General features: G+C 40.9%; 1 long non-coding RNA gene across 1 annotated transcript in view; it reads right to left on the reverse strand.

Moving 5' to 3' along the window:
* Positions 1–474: 474 nt before the first annotated feature.
* The window catches only part of LOC134297873 (uncharacterized), a 28,780-nt gene continuing 7,657 nt past the window's right edge, over positions 475–21,597 (reverse strand). Inside the window, exon 4 of the long non-coding RNA XR_010004773.1 lies at positions 475–662. This is a non-coding gene — a long non-coding RNA (uncharacterized LOC134297873). The remainder of the gene's footprint in view (positions 663–21,597) is intronic.

Here is a 21,597-nt window from a genome sequence, read left to right on the forward strand (position 1 = left end):
TGAAGAAGAAGAGGGCCCTTCCACACAGCTCTATATCCCAGAATATCAAGGCAGAAAATCCCACATTATCTGAGTGTGGATTCAGATAACCCAGCTCAAAGCAGATAATGTGGTATTTTCTGCTTTGATATTCTGGGATATAGAGCTGTGTGAAAGGGCCCCCAGATATGTACTAACCTTTCCCAACCTGGTCATTTTTTCTTCTGATGTATTCTTAGGAGGAGGAGAGGAACTACAGCTGGAACTGGACAACCTTTTGAAATAATCCTGAACTAGCCATTTTACAACAACCACTACAAAGTACAACAACCAAGGACAGGCCTGTTGACATCTCATTGATGCCCAAGTTTAACAAATGGGGAAACACACAGAGACCTTTGATGGTAGTACTCTCAACTGAGTTTCCTCCTCCTCCATTGAGAACTGCAGAAGTGGGGTACGGTTTTGAAAAAGAAGAGATAGCTGACTTACCATTTGAAAAGATATAGCAGATGAGTGAAGACCAGCCAAGTTCTGTTTTTTCAACAGGTCATTTCAAGATTGGAACATAGGGAAAGGGAAAGCCCCCTTCATCCATTGCCACCTTCCAGCAAAAGGCAGAAGCTTAGGTTTATGTCCTTGATTCTTCCACTGAAATGCAACATGAGGTTGCAATCATGGTTCTGTGAAGAACACAGCTAAAGAATGTTATTAAATACAATAAAGGAGCTGCTATTTTAAAGACAGACGAGAATGCCCACTTTTTGTTGAAAACAATGCCATTCTTGGCTCTCATCTTTTGCTATGTTTACCTTCTTCTTGAAGGGATTAGCTGGTTACTTCATTATGAATAACTCCAGACATCTGTTTTTGCTGAATGACTTTCTTGACCTTGGATTGTACAATAGCTATTCTATCTCTTGTTACCTGCAACACTCCATCAACACTGAAACCTGGCTTTCTTAGTATTTCAGGTAAAGGAGATCATGTGGTTCCCATAACACATAATAATGGGTAGACAGACATGTCCTTTTTTTTAAAAAAAATTGTAAATCATTTTTATTGTTCACTTTACCAAAGGTACAGGAATACTATTGAATGTGTATACCTCATTATGATCAAGCATGTGATTATTTTCCCCTGGTTTCTCCAGCTATGTTATAGTCTAAGCACTAGGCATATGCGATCCATGAAAAAAAAAGGTTCAATACTCACTCCAAAAGCAGGGGATGCTGGCATTTAGTTTCTAAAGTCATTTCCAAATTTTGAAGCAAAAATTTCAGAACTTTCCAAAAATTCAGAATATTCGTTATTGATTCGTTAATGGCGGACGCACAGGCGCAATGGCAAAAAACAGCACTGGAGGGGGGAACTTTAGAGGACTCTCCTGCCCTCATTTTTTGAGCTATCCTGATTAAACTTGGTACAGAGGTAGAACACATATACCACTGCTAGCTCACCAAATGTCAGCACGTTTCCCTTATCCTCTGATTTTTGGTGAATTTTCAAAGCTTTTATAAAAAACATTTTTAATGGTTGCAGAAATCTGTTCCTGGTTTGAAAGTGTTATTTCCTGTTTCATTGGGTTGTCTTAACTTTGAAAGTCTTTGTTCTACTTCAGAAACTTTGTTTCTGAGAAATTGGTGGACAGCAGACACCCAGTCCAATCTCCCTCTCCCAACCCACACAACTTTCTTCTCAAAAATAAAACTTTTCTTTAGTTAACTTCTAATAATTTACATGCAGCAATGGTGCTGCAAAGTGCTCCAAATGTCATAGGAGTAAAAAAGCCACCTGCTGCCCAAAGCCAGCCAGCCAGCCAGCTGGACCCAAGCTCCCTCCCTCTCTGACGCCCTGACGTGAATTGTAGCCTCATGGCGCTCCACAGGCGCTTTTCAAGGAGGCACGTATGGAGGGACGTGGAGGATGTACAAACCCCTCCCATTACATGAACGTGCACTGCGATTGGTCAGAGAGGCAAGCCCAAGCTAAGCTGCGCTCCGCTCCCAAACAAGTTTGGTTGCATAAAAAATTGGCTTCATTTCCGATCAAATAATGAAGCCATTAAAAACATTTGGCTACAACACTTCAAAATTGCGGGTTAGATCCAATGTGATAACTCACATCGGAACCACGTTCACAAGTCAGATTAAATATGGTTTTAATCTGAATTACGAGGTTTCCGAGATTTTTGCCCAACCCTACTAAGCACAATACAAATAGATTGACTATACCTCAGTATAAGATTAATAAGACTCTGAGGCATGTCATGTTAAAGGTGGTTTTCACCCTGGGATTCCTCCCCTGAGATCTGAGTCCAGTCCCTGAGACCTTATAGTCCTAACACAAATATAAGTGGGGGGAAAAGAAGACATGCATAACATCAAGCATCTAAAAGGTGTGGAAGAACAAATGACCACATGTCGATAAGAAGAAACAATGCAGGATCTCTAGTAACACTACTTGCACTGTGCATTAGGGAAGGCTGCTTAAATGGTGGCAAAGCCACTATTACTTTTAACATCATTCATCCAGCAGTTTCTCTAAGTTGAATAAGAGTTTTGTGATGTCGGATCCTCTTTCTTCAAAGGTTTGGTAATTGAAGAGTGCCTGTACAACTTGGAGCAGCTGTGGGAATTGGTGGCTTTGACACCTTCATAGCAGTGAAATTTCCAACCATGCCTGCTGTCTAGACAAAATCAAATGGTTCAAAACACCAACCTCATTGCAGAGATTCAAAGGATGTGGAGTAACAATAACATGTTTGTACTTTTTAAAGGACACAGCCCAAGGTTTGTGTATAAAAATTAAGCCCATAGAATAACTCCAGCTTTTCAAAACTCTTGGCATTTAGAAAGAAAAGAAACAAAGAAAAAGGCAATAAGTGGGATATGATGAAGCAAAAGAGAACAGAGGTCCATAGATTTCAAGAGGGAATTGGAATATTTGTTGCTTCAAATTATTTTCTTTTGTAATCAGACAATGGATTTGCTGCTTGTATATCCTTGGGCTGATGGAGCTGATCTTTTTTTCCATAGCTTCGAACATTAAAGTTAGCATAATGGTTAGATATTTTTATGATAGGGAATTAAATAAAAGCTGTTTGATGAGCATAATGAAAATAACACATCAAGGTAATTCAAAGTAAAGCGAGTCCTCCATATTAACAGATTCTGCATTCAGAGATTCTACCATCCACAGCTCGAACATATATTTTTTAAAATAAAATTTAAAAGAAAACCTTGATTTTGAAATTTTATATAAGGGACAGCATTTTTACTACACAATTGTATATAATCAGGCTTGAGCATCCTAAATATTGGCACCCTTGGGGGATCCTGGAACCAAACCCTAGTGGATAACAATATGCTCTGTATGCAGGCACCTTTCAAAGATAAGCCCGAAAAAAACTCTGCTTATAAAGGGTTGTTGTAAGTTTTCCAGGCTGTATGGCCATGTTCCAGAAGTATTCTGAGAGGTTGTGAGGTGCCTGCCATAGATGTGGGTGAAACGTCAGGAGAGAATACTTCTGGAACATGGCCATACAGCCCGGAAAACATACAACAACCCTGTGATCCCAGCCATGAAAGCCTTCGACAACACACTGCTTATAAATACAATAGAGTCTCACTTATCCAACATAAACAAGCCGGCAGAATGTTGGATAAGTGAATATGTTGGATAATAAGGAGAGAATAATATAGTAATGATATAGAAAGGTTCAAATGTTTAATAAGGCAATGAAGGACCAGGAGAATATGAGTTGAGATTTCTATTTCTGGATTTTGGTCTAAAAATAAAATTAAAATGGACAATAAATTGGCAAATATTTATTTATTTATTTTATATTCTACCTTTCTTTCAGGATAGGATTCTAGATAGTGTACAATGTGGACATGTGTGTGTATGTATTTGTGTATGTACGGTATGTATATATGTGTGTGTGCGCACATGTGAAAACATGGTACAACTTTTTAAAATATCCTCTTAGTAGAAAAGTTAAAACAAAATGAATTCTATTTTTAAACCACACAGACTAAAATGCATGTTAAAAGCAGTTTAGAAATGAAAACAAAATAAAATAGAAACATGACAAAATTAAAAGCTCCATCTACTGCAACATATTAAAAACCAAATGATTCCTTGACTAAAAAGGTGTTTACTTGCTGGCAGACAGCAGGGAGGAGGACAACTGGGAATGAAAGTGCTACAATTTGGGAGCATCCTCTGTGAAAGCATTGAGAAAAAGCAGTTTTTGACATCGACAACACTGTTACCGATTAAAGAAGATGGCCCATAAGAATTTAGCTTTGTCTTTAATTTATGGGCTTTGTGGAAATTCAACTATAATAATAATAATAATAATAATAATAATAATAATAATAATAATAATAATAATAATAATAACAACAACAACAACAACAACGACAACGATAACAATAACAATAATAATAAATTTTTATTTATCACCCATATCTCCTTTCAGTTCGAGATGGCACAGAACATACATCTATAAAATCACATATTAAAATGTGGTTAAAATGCAACCATAAAGGCATATAAACATACATAAATTAAAATATATGAAACAAAAGTTAAAACACAATAAACATAGAATGTGATTTAAAAGTCATAGTTAAATTGGACTGGGTAGGAAGAGACAGACCTTCAGATGTGTTTTAAATTCTGACAGCTCATTTAGCTGTTGGATCTCTTCCAACAGTTCTGGGGCAGCTGATGAAAAGGTCTTCTGAGTAATGGTCGTCATTTGGGTAACAGCTGGTTGGAGTAGCTGCCCCCAGAGGACCTCAATTTTTGTGGAGGATTGTATGGGAGAAAGTGATCCTGTAGGTAACCTGGACCCAAACAACGCAGGGCTTTAAAGGTCAATATCCATACTTTGTATGTATTTTCCCCAGAAACTAATTGGCAGCCCGTGGAGTGATTTTAGTATGGGTGTAATATGCTCACTCCTGTAATCAATCTGGCTGCCGTATTTTGAACCAAGTGGAGTTTCCGAACTTAGTACAAAGGTAGCCCAATGTAAAGCGCATTGCAGAAGTCCAACCTTGAGGTTACCAGTGTGTGCACTACCATCTTTAGGTCCTCTAAATTTAGGAAGGGGTGCAGCTGCCATATGAGCTAAGCTTACAGTAAGTACTCCTGACCTACCTAGGCTAACATTTGGAGGGATGTATCCGAGAGCACTCCCAGGCAGCAAACACAGTCTTTGTGTGTGTGTGTGTGTGGGGGGGGGGTGTAATTCCATCCAGAAGTGGTTGTCACACCTCCATCCCCAGATTAGGACCCTTGATGGTGAGCAGATCTGTTTCGTCTGGAATCAGTTTCAATTTGTTTTTCCTCATCCAGCCCATTACTTCCTCCAGGCATTCATTCAGAGGGGACATGCTATCAACTAAAACTCTTGGGTCCTAAACCAGCATGTTTAGTCACCCAATTATTAAATGGTGAAAGTAAGCATAATAAACATAAACAAGAATATACTATCATTTGGAAATGGGCGGTTTTTATTTTACCTATGGTGGAATATATTAAATTATTAGTCATAATGATAACAATAATAATACCTTATTTGTATTCCACCCTATCTCCCCAAGGGGACTCAGGGCGGATCACAGTACACATACATGGCAAACATTCAATGCCATTTGTATAGACAGACAAGACAGAACAGACAGAAAGGAGGTATGTTGTACTGACTTCCAGCTTTGACGCCTTGGAAGTTTTGCTTGAATCCAGCTACAGGGGAGTGCTATTGCTCAATCTCCTATGACTACGAGCCATCAGGATTTCCTCCTTCCTTTTGGTTGCCAGGCATTTTCTGGTCTTTTTTTATGGTGTCGTAAAATACCTCCCCCACTTTTTTTAGTGGTACCTAATTTCTCTACTTACAGCTCTAAGCTGTTTTCAAACTGCTTAGCTAAAAAGTAAGCTGGGTTGACAGTCAGGTGCTCACTCCAACCTGGGGCTTTAAACTGGCAATCTTTCGGTTGGTAGATCTTATTGCTGCTGGTGATTTACCAGCTGTGTTAAAGCCCGGCCAATAAGTTTAATATTCGGGGAGAAAATATTTCAGCCATTTCAAAATTATTCAGTCTATCTGAAATATATGTCCCAGCTATTATGTCTTTAGGTTCTTTGATTTTATTTTGTTACTCTTCTTTCTGTTGTTCAGGTATTTCTTTATTGTTCTTAACTGATACATTGTCTTAGTTTCCATATATGTTAATCACAAAAAATCTACATATTTAATTGTGGAAGAATTTTCAGAAAACTGCTCTGGATGGGTGGGGTATTTCTCAAAACACAACGAAGCAAAATGTAGCAAAGCAAAAATGTCTCAAGGGGAAAAGGTGAGTCGTCTTTTAAAAAATCCAGACCAAACTGTCAAGGTTAATCAAATTAAAGTGCTCTCTACACTGACAGGTCTAGTGAGTATTACCCAGTAGAATTCTTTCGAAGCATATGTCTGTGTGGGAGATGATAATAAAATGGCAGGTAGAAGGAAAGCCAAGTGAATGTCAAACAAGGAAAGAATAATTGTCATCCTGTGGACAGGAAATAGATCACAAGATCCATTACCATTTTAACCCCTCCTTCTGGAGCAGCCTTGCTTCCTATACCTTAATTCATGACATACTTTATGAATGGTTCCTAGAAATCAAAGTATTATATTTAGAAGAGCTATAAGTCTTCATGCTCAGCCATTCTATAGTTTGACAAAGGTTGTGCCACCATGATTTTATAGAACAATATATTTGATAGATTTGTCACTTGCCTTGCGACATTTACCTATAAGATTTCATTGACAATGTGTTCACATCCTTGGACAGAAAGGAGACCTGAGCAGCTATACGAATAGAGGTATACACTTAATTAAGCAATACGTGTTTCTAGCTGTAGGAAAAAGGGGTTCTCTTAGTCAGAGACTCAGGATTCATCCATGTTGTATGCTAATGCAGTTTGACATCACTTTGTCATATCTCAATGCTATGGAATCATGAAAGTTTAAGGCACCAGCACTATTTGGCAGAAAAGGTGAAAGACCTTGTAAAACTACAACTCTCATGATTTCATAGCATTGAGCCATGGTATAGATACACTCTGAACTTAATGAGGATGAGCTGATATTGTGTTTCCTCACCCATAAGAAAAGTCCTATATGGTGAGATTAAGGCCTATCTATCTACATATGCTGTAAAATCCAGAATGATGTAAAATCCAGAAGCGGGTGGTTAGAAAATGCATACCTCTAATGCACACTGCAACACACATTCACATGGAAAACACGTGTTTAAAAAGTCAGGAGAAAGTTTGAAATTGGTAGTAAAATACACTGCTGCTGATCAATATATGAATCCTGCAGAGCAAAAATTAGGAAGGAATGTGTACAGCATTTGTATAAAACAATGTCACTTCTGGAAAATTTGGATAAAGGAACCAGATATGGTACTTGCAGAAGGTAAATAAACCACCTTTTCTCTCTCTTATGAAGAAGAACTTGTTTTTTGAGTCTGAAAATGAGATCCATTGTTGATTCTCATCTGATGGGCTGTTATAGTTCAGCAGATTTCTCCAGATGGGGTAAGGAAAAACAATGTTTCATCAGATTGATTCAGCATGAGGAGAGCTTTGTGGAGCTTTTTCATGGTTCCTGTGTGTATGTGTGCATGTGGAGACTCTTTGGAGTGGAACTGGATTTCTTTCTGGATTTCTTTTATTCTGATCCAGATTATGTGGCTATGTAGAGGCAACCTGGCTCAATGCTGTTGTGGAGAAGTTTAAAGTATAGTTAGCTCTCCACATTTGAGGGCTTAACTTTTGCAGGTTTGATTATATGCAGATTTGAATAATGTGTTCCCTCTAGAAATCTCTAGGTTGGCACAATTTGATCAGCATGGCACTAGGATCAAATCGAAGTTGCACTAGGGAGAAAAGTTGCACGAGAGAAAAGTTGCACGAGAGAAAACTTCTCTAGGCATTTGTAAGTACTCCAAAATGATTCTATAGACAACATCTCATGGAACTTGCTGGAGGACCATAGGGATTAGTACAGTAGTATCCTGCCAAGTTAAAAACAACAATATTTTGATTAAGTTATGGTTTTTCCACTTTTGCATCCCTAACTCTAGTGAAAATGGAGGGCCTACTATATCGTGCTTTTTATGACAATTCAGATAGCACCAACACCCAAGAGTCCAAAATGCCAGTAGATCTGTTGTTCCATATCTCAAATTATTTCTTTCACTGTTCAATCAGTACCATCAGCAGGTATTTTGTTAAGCCAATGAGTCTTAGGCCCCTCTACACATTATCTGCTTTGAATTGGATTATATGAGTCTACACTGCCATATAATCCAGTTCAAAGCAGATAATTTGGATTTTATATGGCAATGTAGAAGGGGCTTCAGTTTCCCATCTAAGGCCAAGTCAACCCCAAATACTTTGCTATGGAGATAGCTCACAAAAATGCATTGTTACTGGGAAATCCCTCATTCTACATACAAGCAATTGTGATTCTTCCATCTAAATTCAAAGGGAAGAGTGATGGGGGTGGCAGATATCATCAGCATGCTTGCTAATTAAAACTGATAGTATTCTTTTGAGTCCTGACTCCAAGATAATGTTAAATGCAATCCCTCCAAACCTCTGTTCCCCAGCATATTGAAGTCAAACATTAACAATTCTACCCAATGGAAGTAATAATTCATCTTAATTCATAATGCATCTCCAACTGTCAAATGAATACAGTTTGAGATCACTTTAACTGCCGTGATTCAATCCTATGGAATCATGTAAGTTGTAGTTTTAAAATATCGTTAGCCTTCGAGTGCTTGAGTCTCACAAAATTATAACTTCAATGATCCTATAGCATTGAGCCATGGCACTCAAAGTGCTGTAAAATTGCGTTAATTCTATAGTGTAGATCAGGGGTCCTCAAACTTTTTAAGCAGGGGGCCGGTCCACTATCCTTCAGACTGTGGAGGGGCCGAATTATCATTTGAAAAAAAAAAACCAAACAAATTCCTGTACACACTGCACATGTCTTATTTGTAGTGCAAAACAACAACAACAAAAGAACAATACAATGTTTAGAAATGAAAACAATAGTTAACAACATAAACCTATCAGGATTTCAATGGGAAGTGTGGGCCTCCTTCTGGCCAATGAGATAGTCAAGTTAATTAGGATTGTTGTTGTTGTTTGACTTCAAGTCATTTCAGACTTTGGGCGAGCCTAAGTCTAAAATTATTTATTTATTCATTTACTACATTATTTATTACATTTATTTCCTGCCCTTCTCACCTTCTCACTCCAGAGCAACTGTATGTACATACAATATATTATATTATTAGCATATCACAATATTAGCATTATATATTACTATATTGAACTATACCACTATACTGTAATATTATATGTAATATATAACATATAATTAATATTATTATATGGTATTATTATTAGTATTATATTGTATAACATTATAATATTATTATCAATATTATATGTATATACAATACATTATATTATTTAAAATGATATAAAAATATTATATTATAAATGAGGGCGGGGGCCAGGTAAATGACCTTGGAGGGCCGCATCCAGCCCCCGGGCCTTAGTTTGGGGACCCCTGGTGTAGATGCACCAAGAAGAACAGCAAGCATCCACCTAACATACTAGCTACTTGCTAATATTTTAGGGCATGTTAAGTTCTCTGTGAATGTGTTTGCCTGATTTACCATGCCACTGGGTATATAGAGGAACTCTATATAAAACCCAAATACAGCCCAAATTCCTGTAAATGTTTTCAACTTTGTTATTCCTGGTTGTGTGTTTATTTTTTTTAATGATATATATTGCAACACATATTTTTTAAATTTATTTGAATAAGCAGAACATTGCCACCTTGGAGAAGTACAAAAGCAACAATTTAGTGTTGACAAGAGAGTCAACATTTTATGCCTTCTCCCTATGATCAAATACGTGCTCTTTGGAGCCATTCAGACTGTTGTCACTAACACAGGAGCTGTGCCAAGCAACGGATGGCACATGGACATATAATTTATGGCTTGATTTCCATCTGCACTGCAGAAAACTGTTCCTTTAAGGGAACCAGCTGCATTCTCATGCCAATTCACAGAAGGGCATCTGTCACGTAGAGAGCCTGCCTCCATTTAAGAGTCCATGTGAAGGATCAGAATGTTCAGCAGCCATTAATTATTGGCAATCAACAAACGTAATTTGAATTTATCGCTTCCATTCCTATGTGACATTTTTCAGAACAATGGTGTTTACTTACAAGCAAGTGTGTGCAGCTTGTAGCTTTCGGATAGAATTATTGCTGTATTAGGGTCCTGCATTTCTTCTCCTCTACTTTAAAGATAGTGAATGGAGTGGGATGTGGAAAGTGAATGTGTTTTTGAGCTCTGTATCTGCTTAATTGCCTTAAATAAAGCTGATTAGTTTGAATTGGAAGTTTGAAATCCTTGCCAGAAGATCTGTTCCATCCAGATCCAAAACAATAATAATCTTGCTGGACCAGACCAATGGTCCATCTAGTCCAGCATTTTGCTTCTCACAGTGGGCAACCGGACGTTGCCAAGAAGCAAACCATGAAAGCAATGGTTTCTCCTATCTCTACTGCCCAACCAGAGGCAGCTGGTGACTTCCTTTCTTAATGGGGCTGTGAATCCTTTTCAGGTTTTAGTTCAAACTTTCTAGGAACAACTATACCATTATATATAGCAATGCATCATAACAATTAGAAACCCAAGACCTGCTCCAGTCAACTACATAATTCACTGCAATTCACTTCCACTTTTGGAGTCAGATTTTGAATAATTTGATTCAGAAAACTCATGGGGTGTTTATATATATTTGTACTATGGAATTAAAACAAAAGACAGGAAAATTGCAACAAGCAATTGTTATATGTCACCACTTCTCACTGTTAAGAGTGTGAGATATATTAAATGTTACCAGTTGCAAACTCCAATCACAACTGATAGGTTTTATGGGAAGCCTGAAAGAAGTTCAGATATTTGAAAGGATGTCATATTGATGAGACAGCTTTCCTGCTGCTCCAGAGACTAGAGGTGCATCTACACTGTAGAATTAATGTGCTTTGACACTACTTTAACTGCCATAATTCAATGCTATGGAATCATGAAAGTCAGGCATGTAGCCGGGGGGGGGGGGGAGGGGGGGGCTTGAGGGGCTTCAGCCCCCCCCCCCCCCAAATTCTCAGGGTGGTCCGCAAAAAAGCCTTACATTTATAATTTAAACTATTATGTTTATTCATATCATGATCGGATCACCATGCTCAATATATCCCCTATGCATGGGGGTATTGTGATAACGATACAAAAGATTTGCTAGGGTAGATCCCCCCCTCACCCAGACTCAGCCCCCCCCCCCCCCGAACCAAAAATCCCAGCCCCTCCCGAATCAAAATCCTGGCTACGGGCCTAAAGAAAGTGGTAGGGTTTTAGCCTTCTCCGACAAAAGATGCAGTCCCTTACCAAACTACAAATCCCTGGATTCTGTAGCATGGAGGCAAGGAAAATTAAAGCATATATGTCAAGATGCATTGATTCTACAGCTACATAGAGGAACTCTAGGACATGGATTAAAACTGCAAAAATAGAGATTCCACCTAAACACTAGGAAAAATGTCTTGATGGTAAGATCTGTTCAATAGTGGAACATGTGGCCTAGGAATGTGCTGAAGTTTTCTTTAAACAGTGGCTTGATGGTCATCTGCCAGGACTGCTTTTGGTGTGTTCCCCTGCATAGCAGTGGTTTAGACTGGATGGCTCTTGTGGATTGTTGCAACTCTGTGGTTCTAGATTCTTGACTGTTGAACATCAAAGTTAATATCACTTGTACAGCCCCAGTAACACTAAAACAACCTCTGAAATTCTAGGATTTGGAATTTATGGGAGAGTATTTAGAATTCTCAGCCAGAGTGCTCTAGTGAAATGGTTCTCAACTTTTGAGCCTTCAGAGTTTCCTTAGACGTCAATACCCATGGCCAATGGTCAGGGGTTCTGCTTGTTGATCCAAAACATCTGGTGGGACAGAAATGGGTAACCACTGCTCTAGTGCTCATCATACAAACCACAGGATTTCATAGAACGTAGCAGTGGGAGTTAAAGTGGAATCATAGTGCCACATATATGTAACGTGACCACTCTTCTAAAGGCTCAGGTATACAATTAAAAATGGGCGATATAGGAAAGTTCAGTTTGTGTTGAAAGTAAGGGAGAGTGTGCTGTTAAGGGTGCTATTTATAAATTAAGTGCTTGGAATGTAATTCTTTCCTACATTAGCAAAGTGGAAAATCTTTCTTGATTAAATATAAGAAGAATTTGGCTGATATTCAGCATAATGAATGATCAGCTAGGCTAAGGACCCTTTGTATGATGAAGAAACTTACTGGGCAGAGCAGCTGCAGTGTTACCAATTGATTGAAGCCTCCAAAGGAGAAAGGTTAAGCTGAACCCTGTATCAGAGTGAAGAACTAACTGAAACTGATCTTGAAATTTATTAATAGCGTTTGATGGACTCTTTTCGACATCCATTTGCTAATTGTTTTTTTTTCTTTCCTTCTTTCTTTTATCTGTCATTTAGCATTCTCTTATTGGGATCAAAGTTGGCCTTTTATGCTGAACCTTTTCAAGTTTTAGTAAAATCTTTCTAAATTGGGTGTTTGACTGTATTCCAGTGTAGCACAGTTGTTTGAATATTGGACTAGACTTCTGGAGCCCCTTTGATAGATTGTCACCTTGTCATAGTAAGGGGGCTTCCATGTTCCAACGAACCTACAGGTGAAACTGTCAGAGTCATGTGCTCCCAGGGGATCTTCCTGGGTGTCAAGGCCACAAGGGGAGGTACCAGACGAAGCACAATCCGAAGACCTCAGTGGTGAAACAGGTGGAGGATAGCATGGTATATGTTACAACGACTGTGAAGGCAGAAGAAGGCTGCAACACATGAGAAGCCACCATTATGGTGTTAATCATGCCTATTCTATTTCTTATGTATCCTTTTTTGATGTAATTTGTTAATATGTTTCTTTGTTGGCATTGAATATTTGCCATATGTGTTGGAAACTGCTCTGAGTCCCTTTGTGGAGATAGGGCAGTATACAAATAAATTATTATTATTATTATTATTATTATTATTATTATTATTATTAGTAGTAGTAGTAGTAGTATTGAGTATTTGAGGATCGGGACATTCATAGGAATACTAAGATGCTAAGCGCAACTCAATAAAAGTTAGCCTTCCTGTCATTAAAGCTGAGTGTCTTCATCAAAACTGTTTTAACCTTTTTGGGGAGGGAGTTCCGAAGAATTGGAGCAACCACTGAGAAGGCCACCCAGAAGCGATGATCCTTCACCATCAACTCTGCTAGACTGGGCACATTGTCTGAATGCCCGATCACTGTCTCCCAAAGCAGTTATTCTACTCTTAGCTTAAGAATGGAAAATGGAATGTGGGTGGACAGGAAAAGAAATTTAAAGATGGGCTCAATGCTAACCTTAAAAATTGAGAACTGGGAAGCCCTGACCCTTGAGTGTTCTACTGGAGGTCAGCTATTACCAACAATACTGTGGGATTCGAAGAGGCACAAATTGAGGGTGAAAGGGAGAAATGTGTCAAGAGGAAGGCACATCAAGCCAATCTCTGTCGGAACTGCCTTCCATCTGGAAACTGATGTCCTCACTGTGAAAGAACATGCAGATCAAGAATAGGACTCCAGTCATCTATAGACCCACCACCAAGATCCTACACTTGGAAGGCAATCATACTTAGACACAAGGGATTGTTGATGATGATGATGATACCTCTGGAGACCTGGGTTCAAATCTCTGCATGAAAACTTCAAAAGAGGACCATGGCCAACCCATTAAGAACACACCTTGCCAAGAAAATTCCTTGATGGGCAGGATACAGGATCATTATAAGTTGGAAATGATTTGAAAGCACACAACAGCAACAAGACTGAGGGTTGTCATTCTTGTTTTGGTGTCTTATAATCATGCACCCCTGCTGTGTCAACTTGTTCATTCTTGTCTTCATCTTCCATCACACCTAAGCAACATTGTCAATTGTGAAGGATTCTGGGAATTATAGTTAAAAACGGTTGGAAGGTTCAGATATTTCCTTCTCCTATCCTACACTCTTTTTTCTTGCAGCCTTTCTCTACCTCCACCCTAATGGTTCATGGATACCACTTGTGGCTGAAAGGGCTATAGGTAAGTTGATGGCTTATCACAGCTGCCAATTTTCTTTACCCTAATTGACAGCCACCCAATAAACCAGATTAACAAATCACCAATCCTAGCAGAGACCAAAGGGACCTTCTATTTTTATGATGCATTCCTCTCCTCTCATTTCCTAGCTTCTGGAGTCAAACACATAAACATATTAGAGAATCAAAATGAGTGGAATACTAGCAGAACTGTTCTTTTCACTCTTGCCAAGTTTTATCCCCCATCCTAAGAAATCATCTTGAAAAAGTTGCACACAGAAATGCCTGCCCAATATATATAATGTTCAGAAGCTGCTGAGCCTATCAAATCTAATTATTTTTCTTCTCAGAAGACTTAAAATCAAGGGCAGCTTCAATATAAAAAAGCAACCTCTATTAAATTTAATTATTTTCTTCTGTGTCTCACACAGTAATGTTACATATAGAAAAAAAAAGTTTGCTGCCAGAGAAAGAGTGATTGCTAGTCAAAAATAGTTCCCCAACCAAATTACAGACATTTCAGCTCCTGCTTCCAATGAAATAAGGCTGGAAAATTCACTGCTGCCTGTTTTCTCTACTGTTTGAGAAAATGAACTTTTTTCAGGCTATATTCAACTTTGTGGTTGCTTGCAGGCTATGGAACTTCCTTCCACTGAAGTCTGTAGGTTGGCTCCTTTATTGTTATTCTTCCATTAATAAGCAAAGATCTCAACTGGCTGGCTGCTGACAAAGGAGCTTTGAATGACTGTCATACTATCTTTATTCCTTTTTTTCAAATTGAATTTTCGTGGCTCAATGCTATTTTGATATTATAACTTTTTAAAAACCTGGACCCTTGCAGTGGTCAATAAAGACAATAAATGTAGCCTGTTGCATGTCTGTTTATTGTAGCACATAGTTTTCTGCATCCACATACCCCACTTTTCATGTACTGTACTTTGTTTTCTGAGTAAGCATTGGGAGGTAAAAACAAGAGCTTAATTTGTATGCTGGGTTATTAAAGGCATTTTCTTTTCAAGGAAAATGGGTTTATTGCAGTGAATACACTTTCTTCTTAATATCTTGTCTAATTGCTCCTGTTGCATGCTGTCTTGATAGACAGTCTTGGGAGAAATGCAGGATATAGAACAAACCAATACAGCTCCAAGATTAAGGCTTTCACAAAAAGTCTCTCTGACTATCTCACAATGCAAGGTTATTAAGCTGGACATTTCCCTGACTCAGCCATGGGTGCTGTGAAATATCCTTGGCTAATGTTTATGCAAGTTATACATTCTCTACTATTGTTTCCTTGAAGACAGCTTCCCTGTTTCAGCAGTTATTTCTAACATCAGGCTCCAACCTTAAGATTTAGCCTTTGCTGGACAGCTCCTTCAGTTACTCACAAACTTTTGACTTCAAGGCCACCAGATTCTGAATTGGATCTCCAAAGTATAAAATCTGGGATTGCCAGAGACATTTTTCTCAACTAGAAGGGCTCTTAATTCCATTGGAGAGAAGTGTTAAAATGATTTCATATCTGCCCTCCGTGGAAGAAATTTGTTCAAGGGTAAGAGAAAGGAATATCAAGCCCTGATACTGATCTAGATTGTCCAATACAGATCTCGGAGAGCACAAGAAGTAAGAAACAATCGAAGGGTCTAAATAAGCAGGACACACTTCAAAAAAGGACCAAAGGAAAAGTAGGGGGTTGGGAATACCACATACATTTTCAGTAAAGTATTAATGATGCAATAAGCTATACAATAAAAAAACCCAGGGAAATAAAAAAAAATCAGAAGCCAACAGAACCTATAGGGACATATTTAAACAGAGAACAACTCTGTAATTGGAGCAGCTTCACATCCTAATAGATAGTTCTTGAGTTGCACATGCGATTTCACACTTAGGTTTAGAGCCATATTAAAATATATTCAAACCCATATGAAAGCTAGATATGCAAGCAAAACAGAAATTTCCCAGATAGCCACACCTGTTTCCTTTGACACCATCATTTGTTGGTTTTGAAATGATTGAATAATAATCTTTAGGACATTTTGTTCTCATTCTAAAAAGTTAAAATGCCTTTCCTAAAGTTTAGCTGCTAGCATTGGGAGTAATAAGTTAAAATATATGTAATTCTTGCCCTTGGCGTCACATGCTGCTGGAATTCACACTTACCTGCAAGATATTTCTTTCAAATTAAACCTTGTCCTTGGAGTGAAAGAGGTTTTCCATCTTTCCTCCACACTTTAGAATCTGAAGAACATTTAATCATGAATGTAGAAGCTGAAGTAGCAGTGCATTAAGTGTTGTACAAGACAAAATTATGCGTGGGGATGTAGGCATAGTTCACTCTCTGCACTCTCAGATTCTGCATCCACAGAGCCAGCTATTTTGCTATGCCTGTTCCGTCCCCCAGGACGATGGTTTGCCTTACCTATTGGTCGTTTGTTTGTTTTCCCTCCTTTGCATTTTGTTTCAGCCTCTGGCTGCAAAAGCCCAGGAAAAGTGGCTTGGAGTCTGCAAGAGCTGGCTGCAGTTTTCTTTGCAATGATTGGTCAAAGAGTACAACATCTTAGGACCGCCCTTTTTTACCAGGGTCTAGTCTCCATTTTGGAGCCTCATTTTGGCTATAGTCTTCCAACGTGCTGCAGCTGTGCAAAGCTAACTGGGACAAATCATCCTCAAAACCAGGCCAATCTAAGCCTATCCAAATTAGATAAGTATTGAATTATACTGATCTGGAATAGGGAATCTAGTTAGAGGAGCAGGGTTATTCCGTCGCTTCTAGAACTAATCTTTGCTGTAAAGATAGGGAAGGAAAGAGTTTCTCCTTCTAAAATAGACAGCGTGATTAGGGTATAGTGGTTTTATAATCACCTTTGCCTTCTGGAACCAGGGATAATTCTGTAACTAAAACCTATAGAAATTTGTTTCATTTTCTGTAACTTTAAGATCTGTGCCAGGTTTACAACCTTGTATGAATAAACATCCTTTTTTTTTGAAGTCTTCCAGACTCAGTCGTTCAATATTTTTAGGACAGCTTATAGGGATTTGCAGTTCGCCCGGATAAAGGACGGCACGTTTCAGCTTTATAGTTTTTTTATTGTCTGGCAGACGGCACAGTTTTGAGGACGATCAGCGGTTTTTCCGCTTGAGCTAGCCTGCACGGCCATAGAGACTTTGCTTTTGTTGGTCTGTTGCAGTGAAGCTTGCTGCCAGGCCGATAGGCAAGTGAGAGAGTGGGGCTCCATTCCTTCAGCCTCTGCAGTATCCTGCTCTTCAGCTCGCGTGTGTGCGAGTAGCCCCGCGGCTGCTTCTGCAATTGCACAGCTGTGCAAAACCCAGCAATCTACCCTGAGCTCCTTCGGCGGCAGGCATCGAGCCGCGGAGCTCCAGCAGTAGTTCTTGGGCTCACACGGAGGTGGTGAGTCCAGAAGCACCAGGCCGGGACCCAGATAAGCCTGGCAACTCCGAAAGAAAGTTCTGGCTGAGTCTTCACAGTGGCTAGGATCTCGGCCGGGACAGTCGCCTGGCGGTGGTGACCTGCCTCATCGTCCAGCAGTGGTGACCTGCCTCATCATCCTGCGGTGGTGACCTGCCTCATCGTCCTGCGGTGGTGACCCGTTTCATCGACCTGCGGTGGTGACCTGTTTCATCGACCTGCGGCGGTGACCTGTCTCATCGTCCTGCGGTGGTGACCTCCCTTCACAGCGGGGAGGAGGCGTCTCTTCTCTCCTCCTTTCCAAAGCCAGCCTCGGTGCTCCTTCGGCGGCAGGCCTCGAGCCGCAGAGCACAAGGTGCTTGAAAATTTGGCGAAGTCGCCATTTTGGCAGTTTACGTCACTCGGGCAAGGGAGGTATCAAGTGGCAAGTTGCTGTCAGTTGGCATTTTGCAGCTTGCCCACCAAAGTCTGGCGCCAAAGGTCACAATCTTTGTAAAGTATAGTTACTTAGTGATATATATTGCTATGGTTAAGTGCTGTGCATTGTATTATATATTGCATTTGCTTTTATTGTAAATTTACTTGCTATTAAGAATATATAATGTCTATGCAATTTCAAGATGATACAAATGGTATATCTCCTTCTGAGGCTGAAATTAGGAATGAAAGGCCCCAAAGGATAAAGCACCCTTCAGCCAAGATGCTAGCCCATCTAATAGATGAAAAGGAGCTCCTCCATGTGAGGTTAGGTTCGGCATGGGAGCGCATTGTAACATTAATGGGCAGAATAGAGAGCTTGGGTATTACAAGGGTGCCATCCATATTACAGACAGACCTTGAAGAGACCTTCGGTCTTTGGAGGGGTTTGGTGTCTAAGATAGTCCAGGTCCTCGAGCGCATTAACGCCAAGGATTCAGAGTTAGAAATAGTGAGTGTTTTAGCTGACACTAATGAGAAAGAAAATAGGGTGAGGGCAATCCTAGCTTCCTTATGCAGCCATGAGACCAATCTTTTAAAATCACCTGCTGTGGCACTTAGTCTTAAGTCCAACCGCTCTAGCCAGGTATCTAAACTAAGGGAGCGTGCATCATCTAAACACAGCCACTCTAGCAAGTCTTCTGCTGCTGGGAGTGCCATCTCTTCCCTAGCTGCCTTGCACATTAAGGAGGCTGCACGTCTGGAGCTGCAGAGTAAAGTGGCGGGGGCGGAGGCTGACGCTAAGGCAGCTGATCTCACCCTTCCCTTTAAAGAAGAAGAGCAACGACTGCAAATAGAACAGGCCCATAGACGAAGCGAAATGCAAATAGAACAGGCCCATAGACAAAGCGAAATGCAAATAGAACAGGCTCGTATAGAGATGCTTAGAATAAAGATGGATGCCGCAGCCAAAAGGGTAAGGGCTGAGACTTTGGCCAAAGCCCTAATTGAGCCACTCACAGAAGAAAATGTAAGCCAGTTACCAATACAGGATCCTTCTGCCAAAGTGTTTGCGCACCTTGGCAGCATGAACAGCCAGTTTTCGGATGAGGAACAGGAAGACTTCTCTCCTTACCCAGAGCAGGGCCCCAAAGTCACTTTTGAGTTTCCTGCAGAGCAGAGCGTCATAGCGGGGAGCTCACCCTTGCTCGAGCTACCTGTGCCTCCTGCTAAAACCCTAGGTCAGTCAATCAGGGCCTCAAGGCCGAGTGCTAGTTGGCCCCTACAGACAGCTGCACAGGGAGCCATCGATTCGTCAGTGGTCGATGTCATCCCTCCAAGAGGCCAAAGGTTGACGCAAGGTGCACGGTGGGAGTCCACTCCACAACAGCAAACTCCTCAATTGTTCCCTTCGACGCCAGAGTCCCAGCTTGTCTCCATCATCAGAAGCCCCAGAAGAGATCTTAAGGACAAGGGTGTCGAAAAGTTTTCGGACAAGCCTGAGGAATTTCTTCTCTGGAAGGCCACCTTCCAGAGAGCAATCAGAGACTTAAAGTTATTGCCTGAGGAAGAACTGACTCTTCTGGCTGCATGGTTGGGCCCAGCCTCATCCTCACAAGTTAAGAAGATCTACGCAGCCCACGTAGCCGATCCCGACAAAGCCCTGGAAAAGGCCTGGGCCAGGTTGCAGCAGAGGTATGGGGCCAGCACAGAGATTGAAGCATCTCTTATGGACAAGCTCCAAAGGTTCCCAGCTTTAAAACTCAAAGACTTCAAACTCTTGTGGGACCTCAGCGATCTCCTTACGGAATTAGAGTCGGCCAAGGAGAATCCAGAACTGCCCGGTTTGAGGTGCCTCGATCAGCACCTGTCCCAGAGGCAGATCTTGACCAAGCTGCCCTTCACTTTGCAAGAACGCTGGGGACAGGAGGTCTTCAACTACAAGGAGGCCCACTCCCAGGCATACCCTCCATTTTCTCATTTGGTCCAGTTCATCACCAGGGCGGCCAGAGAAAGGAATGATCCGCAGATGGGCCTCCCCACCTTATACCAAGGGACCCAGCCAGAGAAGGCACCTAAAGTGGAGAAAAAACCATCCAGAGAGGCCAAAAGACCGGTTAGTGTTAAGGCTGTTGAAACTCAGCACAGGGCCAACGAATCCAAGTCAGAGGTGAAGGAGGTGCTCTGCCCCATTCACCAAAAGCCTCACAGTTTGGCCAACTGCCGGGAATTTGGCAAGAAGCCTTATAAAGAAAGACAACAGATTGTTCAGAAGCTGGGCATATGTTTTAGGTGCTGTGGAGCAACTCTTCACTTTGCATCCAATTGCAAAGAGGACGTCAAATGCGCAAGGTGTAACAGCCTTAAGCATTGCACCGCGATGCACAACTCTGACGTTGTCTCCCACGCCAAAGGGGACACGTTTTCCAAAAAAGGGTCATCTACTGAAGCCACCAACACGCAGGCCGCGTCACGGATGCAGGAGGATGCTCCATCGGTCGCCTGCACTAAACTATGCTCTGACGCGCACCAGCTTAGAGTCTGCCATCCCATCTGCCTAGCAGATGTATATCCAGCCAGAAGACCTTGGCTTAAAAAGAGACTTTACGTGGCTTTGGATTCACAAAGCGACGCCTCCCTGGCGACTCCAGAGTTTTTCCAACTGTTTGACATAAAAACCCAGACGGTCGACTACACCATGTCCACCTGTGTAGGGAAGAAGAAGTTGCAGGGTCGCATAGCATCCGGCTTTGTTGTCTCCTCTTGTGACCAGAAGAGACTGTTCGAGTTACCAGACCTCATTGAGTGTTCCTCTATTCCCCGGAACAAAAGGCAGATTGTCACCAGAGAAGTCGTGGAAGCCCATCCTCACTTGCGAAGGCTGAAGAACGCCTTACCTGCTTTCCGTCCAGATGTGGACATTGCCCTTCTGCTTGGTGCGGACTGTCCGAACTTGTTCTATGTGAACGACCAAGTTAAGGGACCTCCAGGGGCGCCCATTGCTCAGCTGCTACCACTAGGCTGGACAGTTACAGGCCCAGTGTGCATAAATAGGATGCACCCTCCATCGTCGGTGGGCACTCGTCAAGCGCACGTGCTTCAAGGCAGTCGCCCCACACTAATGCATAGCTGTTTGAGTCATATCTCGGTCTATTGTCAGGGGATAACACCAGAGTATTCTTCTATCTTTGAAGTCTCCGAAAGGGATGAAACTACAGCGCTTTCCAAAGATGAACAGAGGTTTTTAGAGATCATGAACTCTCAAGTTTCCCGGAGTCCAGAGGGAAATTGGATAGCCCCTCTGCCTTTTAAAGCAGAAAAACCCACTTTGCCAAACAACAGGCATGTGGCAGAAAATAGACTCTGGTCACTGAAGAAGAAGATGCAGAAAGACCCCAAGGTAAAAGAGCAAATCGTTGGCTTTATGGAAGACATGTTCCAAAGTAACTACGCCGAGGTCTCTGATCAAAGTGAGGTCAATGAAGAAAAC

Source organism: Anolis carolinensis, chromosome 3, assembly GCF_035594765.1.
Source record: "Anolis carolinensis isolate JA03-04 chromosome 3, rAnoCar3.1.pri, whole genome shotgun sequence".
Lineage (NCBI taxonomy): Eukaryota > Metazoa > Chordata > Lepidosauria > Squamata > Dactyloidae > Anolis > Anolis carolinensis.